The 8136-nt window shown below is 43.9% G+C and overlaps 1 non-coding gene across 1 annotated transcript; it reads right to left on the minus strand.

Annotated features, from left to right (window-relative positions):
• Positions 1–7467: 7467 nt before the first annotated feature.
• On the minus strand, positions 7468–7542 carry Trnas-cga (transfer RNA serine (anticodon CGA)). The gene has a single exon. It is a non-coding gene; the product is annotated as a tRNA-Ser (tRNA).
• Between the last annotated feature and the right edge of the window lie 594 nt (positions 7543–8136).

The raw sequence follows: 8136 nt of genomic DNA on the forward strand, positions 1-8136 counted from the left end.
TGGTCGAAGTAGAGAGGATATAAAATGCAGACTAGCAATGGAAAGGAAAGCGTGTCTGAAGAAGAGAAACTTGTTAACATCGAGTATAGATTTAAGTGTCAGGAAGTAGTTTCTGAAAGTATTTGTATGGAGTGTAGCCATGTATGGAAGTGAAACATGGACGATAAATAGTTTGGGCAAGAAGAGAATAGAATCTTTCGAAATGTTGTGCTACAGAAGAATGCTGAAAATTAGATGGGTAGATCACATAACTAATGATGAGGTATTGAATAGGATTGGGGAAAAGAGAAGTTTGTGGCACAACTTGACAAGATGAAGGGACCGGTTGGTAGGACATGTTCTGAGGCATCAAGGGATCACCAAATTAGGACTGGAGGGCAGTGTGGAGGGTAAAAATCGTAGAGGGAGACCAAGAGATGAATACTCTAAGGAGATTCAGAAGGATGTAGGTTGCAGTAGGAACTGGAAGATGAAGAAGCTTGCACAGGATAGGGTAGCATAGACAGCTGCATCAAACCAGTCTCAGGACTGAAGACCACAACAACAACAACAACCGAAAGCAAAACAGAAACAATATTTCTTTTTCCTTAAAACAATTTAAAATATTTAAAAACATATAGCAAGAATAAAGTGCCTGATCATATATAATTTTAAAAAACACTGCAGCAATAACCACCAAAATTAGTTATTAAGATGCTTAACGGCACTGAGTTAAAACTAAATATTGAACAAATTGGTGAACCATCTGAGAACTCACTGCACCACTAGCAGTATAAAACTTGAACACAAACGTTCACAAACACCATCAAGACACTAAGCAGGTTAATCAGTGGCAGTTCATTACTACGAGAAGCTGACAAGTGTTTGCGTCCCAAACTATTAAGCTCATCATTTGCTGGTTAGCGTTTTTGCTTCTTTCTTTTCAGGATTACGGCGGAGTCAAGACTAACTGACAAATGGCACCTTCTATACTTTTTTGCTCTTATTGACCTTTAGATAATCCAGACACCTCATTCAGCAATTCATAAACAGCTCGAAATCTTAACGGAAAACTAGCTGGATAATCTAACATAACACTTTCACATCAACGCTCGGTTTAGAAGTAGCTTGAAATTGTGCTACCAGGTGACACTCCCAACATACGCTGTAAATGTCACTGAGCTTCTGTCCGAGGTGGCACTGTGCCGACCACACAGCATCAGCTCAACATGCGAACAACACCCCCGATGTCCCACAAGATTCAACAACACTTTCATTCGCTGGAGGTGAAAAGACTATGAGCCGGACCGCGTACGGCGCTTTATAACGCCATAGCGTTGCCGCTTAGTGAGACGCCGACGTAAGCGTTGCCCGGAGACGGTTCCTCGGTATCTTTCGGTACCGATTTGAGACCAGCCCAATCTTATCAGTGCAATATAGTTTTCAATATCCTTCAGTAGCATAACATCTCAAACACTTCGACGATCTTCTTTTCCGATCTTCCCACCGACCATGAAGCACTACCATTTAACATTCTGCTCCAAACGTACATACTCAGAAGTTTCTTGATCCGTAGCGGCGTAATTTCATCTTTTCTTCCCCCTTCACTTGCTGGCACCCCACTAGGTGGCATGAATTACGCTCAGTTTCTTGTGTGGTAACACCGGCGCTAAGTCTTGAAAACGCGCCGAAGCGCAAGGATTTGGGAGTGCCTGGGTACGTGGCGAGAGGACATCACAGCCTGTGGTTGGCCCGTGAGCTGTGTGGGCCGTTGTCTCTGTTTATGCGGGGACTGATTACTTACGAGTATACCGCTAGTGGCTGCATAGAAGGTATCACTACGCCCTTCAGTGTGATTCAGCTGCATTGTCTTCCCTTATGTCCATGCTGCGTGCATTTGGATGCTGGCGTTTTGCATTGAGCTGAAATTATGGAATAACGACTACTTGATGTAGGAATGGTTGATATCGATTGCACTGCGATATGCCCACCTCTGTAATTCTGGCTTTATGAATCTAAAAAGTTTTTCACCTGTGGTAATTATTATTAACCACTACTAGTCTGTTTTAGTTTGATCTGTTTAATTTTTAGTTATTGTTTCGCACGTGTGACGGTGGCTGCTTGCCATTATAAGTGCCAGTGAGTAAGTTTTGCCTTACTGTTACTTGTTTACGTCGCAAGCAGTCTATTACTTCACATCTGGTGGCCTCCAAATCAATGTACTTCCCTGTAAGCCACCAGGCCCTTTTTTGTTACATTAGTGTTTAATGAAACGGTATGTAGTGCTGTTAAATTGCTTATTAGCTGCGTAGTAAATCTGGTTTCTTTAAGTGGTTGCTTATAACGCCTTGGAATATTTTCTTCGATTTATTATTTAATCTTTTAATTATGTTAAGGAAATTTTTCTAACTAGTGTATGCTCCTCAAAATTTGTTTTAGATGTTTCTGAAAAATAAGTGCCATGGGAGAGAGACTTACTTGTAAATGCTAGCAATTAAGTTCTACCTCCTAGAGTTAATCATCTGTTTCCCATACAAATTGCAGTTTGGCCCAAATAAGTCTCTGCCTGTGTAGCCTAGTTGACTTATTGACTGGTTTTCTATTTGGAGCTGTTCGCTATAGCAGCGTACTCTGTAAGTTAATTTCAAAAATGGTTTAAATGGATCTGAGCACTATGGAACTTTACATCTGAGGTCATCAGTCCCCTATACTTAGAACTACGTAAACCTAACTAACCTAAGAACATCACACACATCCATGTCCGAGGCAGGATTCGAACCTGTTCCAAACTGAAGCGCCTAGAACCGATCGGTCACAACGGCCGGCTAAGTTAATTTTGTTTAGCCTACGCTGTTATTTATAAGCTCTTATGTTAATTTTTGCGCTAAATATTATGTCCTGAAACGGACAATATTTTCCGATCAATCTTCAAATTTTCTAAATCAGATTATTCCGGCTGTATTTATTGTGCTAAGATTTTGAAGCTTTGGACTTAATTTCTCTTGTATCCAATGTTTGTGATGTTTATCTAATTATTTTACCAAGACTTCTGTTCTCTATTCATACCACGCATGTAAAAGAAAATCCTGGTGGATCGTAATTATTGGCACTTAACTTTTATGATCGGTCTGTTCTGAATATTAAATGTTTGGCTTGTGATTTCGTAATTAGCAATGGCAGCTGCTGATGTTCCTTTCAAATGCTAGTCTGATTAAGACTGGAATTAACTTGAATTTTTTAAAACCCTTTTAAGAGCCTTAAAATGGTTCAAATGGCTCTGAGCACTATGGGACTTAACTTCTGAGGTCATCAGTCCCCTAGAACTTAGAACTAATTAAACCTAACTAACCTAAGGACATCACGCACATCCATGCCCGAGGCAGGATCCGAACCTGCGACCGTAGAGGTCGCGCGGTTCCAGACTGTAGCGCCTAGAACCGCTCGGCCACATCGGCCGGCAAGAGCCGTAAATGTCGATTTGTTCTTAATCTTCTGAAAGAGTAATTCTTTGAAATTTTCCAACGTCAAATTTCTATAATTAAGAAATGTATTACCTTATTATCCTGCAGTTTTGAATATATGACTGAATTCGTTCTTATGGCTTGGTTAGTGTGATCAGGGGCTAAAACCTTTTATTCTATAAAGATATTTGTTTAAAAAACAGTCGTGTTGCTCAATCTTTTGCATCGTTTGTTAGTGTAATGCAATCTGTAAATAAATGCGAACTGTCGAAGGAAAAATGATGTGATTATCATGGGTCCACGCTTAGATGTGTCCTATTTCTTTCTCATCTTGTGCAAGGAGCTTTCAGTCAGCAGAGTGGTGCAGTCGAAGCGTGCTGGGCCCATAATCCTGAGGTCTGTGGCTCAAAACCACACTCTGCTGCCATTGAAATCCCTGGCATTAGAGGGAAACGAAAAGGGCACATGAAAGTGCGGACCCACGACAATCGAATCATCTTTATTTTGACATTTCACATTTATTTATAGAAAACATTACACTAACAAACCGAATACAATATTAACCATGCCAATGAATGAGCAACAGGTCTATTCTATTACTTTTTTACAAATAACTTTTTAAGCCACTGATCATAGGAACCAAGCCACAAGCAAGACTTCACTAATAAACACTAAATAATAAAGTAAGACTTATCTTTTTTATAGCAATTTGGCCTTGAAAGAATTATGTGAATTACTGTCCCAAAACCTTAAGAAATTTTCGGAAAGTACGGCTCTTAAAAGGATTTTAAGATATTTAAATTAATTTCAATATTAGATAGACTAGCTTTGAAAGGAACATCTGCAGCTGCCATTACTAATTATCAAATCACAAAACCAAACATTCAATTTTCAGAACAGACCAACCATAAAAGTTGAGTGCCAATAATTACGATCCACCAGGATTTTCTTCTACATGCATGGTATGAATACAGAACAGAAGTCTTGGTAAAATAATTAGATAAACTTCTCAAACATTGAACACAAGAGAAACTAAGCCCAGTGTTTCAAAATATTAGCACAATAAGTTTTGGGACACAGCATCAGCTGTGGGGAATCAGTACTGTACCATGGGGAGGATAATCAACTAAAATGGTGAAGTGATCCTTGACAATGTCACGAATTTGCAGAGTATCCGTGGAGCACAGGTACGCAGCAATATGGGTGCCCAAATCAACACTGAACTCCCGCCATGCTTCACTCTTTGGACGTGAACTCCGACAGATGTTGGAAACAGTGTGAAAAGGGCTTGTCCGACCGGATGACCTCTTCCATTTCTCCAGGTTTTATGTCTTCGGCACCGCGTTCACCTGTCACGGACTTTTGTATCACGGAAGTGGTTTTGGCATTCCAGCTTGACGTGTAGATCCCAGCTTCTTTAGATCACTTCGTAGAGTTTCTGTGATCACAAGGTTCGCGATTGTGGCACTCAGTATTGCAGTTGCTGTTGAAGCTGTCGCCTTCTTATTTACTGTCACAATCCTCTTCAATGATCGTCAGTTACGACCTCTTTCGTCTGCCTTGTGACTTGGCAGAAAGTGTTATTTTGCTTGCCCTGTATGTGGTATAAATCTTAGGTACGGTACCTCTTGAAACATCAGACATTTCAGTTCCCTATGTTACGGAAGCACCCACCATACAAGAACCAACAATCAGCCCACGTTCGGATTCATTTACTTCCAACATTATGCAGTCTTAACGACACGGAACATTATTCTGACCACGGCTGACACTTGCTACGTATTGAGGACATTACACAGGTGCAGTTCGTGGTCAGTGCCGCCCGCAGGCTTGGCTCGCATCTGATGTCCAAGCACGCATCTCTCGCAGTATTTCCATATTTTTGTGCAACGCATGCATTTATAACGAAATGAAACTCAAAACAGAAAATTTTCTATATTCAGAAATGTAATGTAATCCACTCACCTATTTGACGAGGAGCCCTAGTGGGAAAAAATAATAATTGTGGGGAAAAAGTGGGAAAAAATAATAATTGTTTAGTATGTCTTTATGACATAAAGAGGAACATTTTCCAAAGCACAATTCAACATGGACGACATAAGTTTAAGGTCTGCTCCTCAAATTGAAGCATCTACATCTTCATACAGGCTCCCCAAGCCACTGTGTGGTGCCTGGCGCAGGGTACTTTGTACCACTACTAGTCATTTCCATTCTTGTTCCAGCTGGCAACAGACCGTGGAACCAACAACTGTCTAAACGCCTCCGTATGAGCCCAAATTTATCTAATATTCGTGGTCCTCACAGGAAATGTACGTTGGCGGCAGTAAAGCCGTTCTGTAGTCAGTGGCTCTCTAAATTTTCTAGGTGGTGTTCCTCGAAAAGAACGTCACCTTTCCCCTGAGAGATTCTCATTTGAGTTCCCGAAGCATTTCTGCAATACTTGCGTGCTGTTAGGACCTATCGGTAACAAATGCAGCAGCCCTTATTGGAACTGCTTTGACGTGTGCTGACTGCGGACCACGTGCGGATCTCAGCAGTTTGGCCACACGGGAACTTAACACAAATTTTTAAATTTCCGACAGGCACGTGAGGTATCGGACAGGTTGGCGCCACTTTGTTGCAATGATGACAGATGCCTCGCCCAACGACTCACCGTGCTTTTCTCCACAAAGTCTCCGCAACATTCCGCACGCACCTATGAATATTTGCATGCACACCTTTGCGGTCGAAACGAAACTCAATGACGGCTCTCTGCCTGGAAGGCTACATAGAGCGCCCCACCTATCGCAAGTTCATGAAACTATAGAGACTGAAGCGGGAAAATTCCACGGTGTCAGAAAAAAAGTTACGCATTTTTCAATCTAAATTGGTGGAGAAAAAAAGGTCTGTCGTTAGAACAATTTGAGCGCGAGGAATTTGCTGGATGGCAGTAAATTCGGGAACATCGTTACGAATGATTCGACAGTTCTCTGATAACATTTCTACAGTCGAAGAATGTTTAATCTAAAAAGCACGTATTAACATGTTCAATTTATCGATACAAGGCCTTAGGGAAACCAGCTTGATCTGTGTGAGAGTCGGCCTCAGGTGGACAGCAGTAGGCGCGACTGAGAGGCGGGCAGGCGCCGCGGTGCGGGAACAGATTGCTTTAATACCTCAGGGCTGGTAGGACTGGCAGCTGGATGCCGCCGCGAAGCGCCGCGCATCAACGGGGCGCGACGACAGTCCGCAGAATCTGCGCCGGCGCGCCGCCTGGCGGCAGTGTCGGGACGGCCTAGGGCGCCTGTCCGCCTGTGATGCATTACTCAGCAACACGGCCGATCTCAGCCGCCCTCCGTGCCTCTCTCAACGCGTTATGACAAAGTCTTTGTTACCTGCCTAGACAGTATAGCTTCCACGCACTTGAATTCTCTATCCTGTTCCCATAACGTAACTGAATACTTAAAGTGATTTTTCACGCCATAAACATCGTGAGCCGTGGCGGAGTCGGTGGCGGCGCCTCTAGAATTCCTGGCGCCACTAGCTCTATCCGTCAAGTGATGTCCCTCAGGTCTGAGGCCACTAAGAGCTTTTGCTCGAGGTTGTTGATAGGGACGCGGCATGTTGTGGTGTGTCGAGTTACGGGATGGTATCGGAGCGAGAAGGACAGTGTGAGAGATCCGCTCGGCGACTAAGGCGAGCACTTGGGTAAGCGCTTGGGCACGGAGTCCGGCTAGTGGTCGCTGGGCATATTTGAGGCCACTTTCAGTCCGTGGATGACTTCCAGTGCCGCCTTCGTGCTTAGCTTCACCAGCCAGCTCTAGGACGTGGCACATCGATGAGAGAGTTGAAGCCAGTTTCGCTGTGATGAATTCTGAAACCCCTCTGGAACTGGCAAACTTCAGCTTCGATTCGCCAACTTCAGTACAGTTTTGGATTTTTTGGGTCCTACTGTTGTTATTGAAGGCCTGCTCTTCTTCTAGAATGAGATTTTCACTCTGCAGCGGAGTGTGCGCTGATACGAAACTTCCTGGCAGATTAAAACTGTGTGCCGGACCGAGACTCGAACTCGGGACCTTTGCCTTTCGAGGGCAAGTGCTCTACCAACTGAACCACCCGAGCACGACTCACGTCCCGTTCTCACAGCTTTACTTCCGCCAGTACCTTGTCTCCTACCTTCCAAACTTTACAGAAGCTCTCCTGCGAACCATGCAGAACTAGCACTCCCGAAAGAGAGGATATTGTGGAGACATGGCTTAGCCACAGCCTAGGGGATGTTCCCAGAATGAGATTTTCACTCTGCAGCGGAGTGTGCGCTGATATGAAACCTCCTGGCATATTAAAACTGTCTGCCGGCCAGAGACTCGAACTCGGGACCTTTGCCTTTCGCGGGCAAGTTCTCTACCAATTGAGCTACCCTAGAACGACTTACGCCCGTCCTCACAACTTTACTTCCGCCAGTACCTCGTTTGCTACCTTCTAAACTTCCCATAGGCTGTGGGTAAGCCATGTCTCCGCAATATCCTTTCTCCCGGGAGTGCTAGTTCTGCATGGTTCGCAGGAGAGCTTCTGTAAAATTTGGAAGGTAGCAGACGAGGTGCTGGCGGAAGTAAAGCTGTGAGGACGGGGCGTGAGTCGTGCTTGGGTAGCTCAGTTGGTAGAGCAGTTGCCCGCGAAAGGCAAGGGCCCCGAATTAGAGTCTCGGTCCGGCACACAG

Source organism: Schistocerca nitens, chromosome 4 (genome assembly GCF_023898315.1).
Source record: "Schistocerca nitens isolate TAMUIC-IGC-003100 chromosome 4, iqSchNite1.1, whole genome shotgun sequence".
In the NCBI taxonomy this organism is placed as follows: domain Eukaryota; kingdom Metazoa; phylum Arthropoda; class Insecta; order Orthoptera; family Acrididae; genus Schistocerca; species Schistocerca nitens.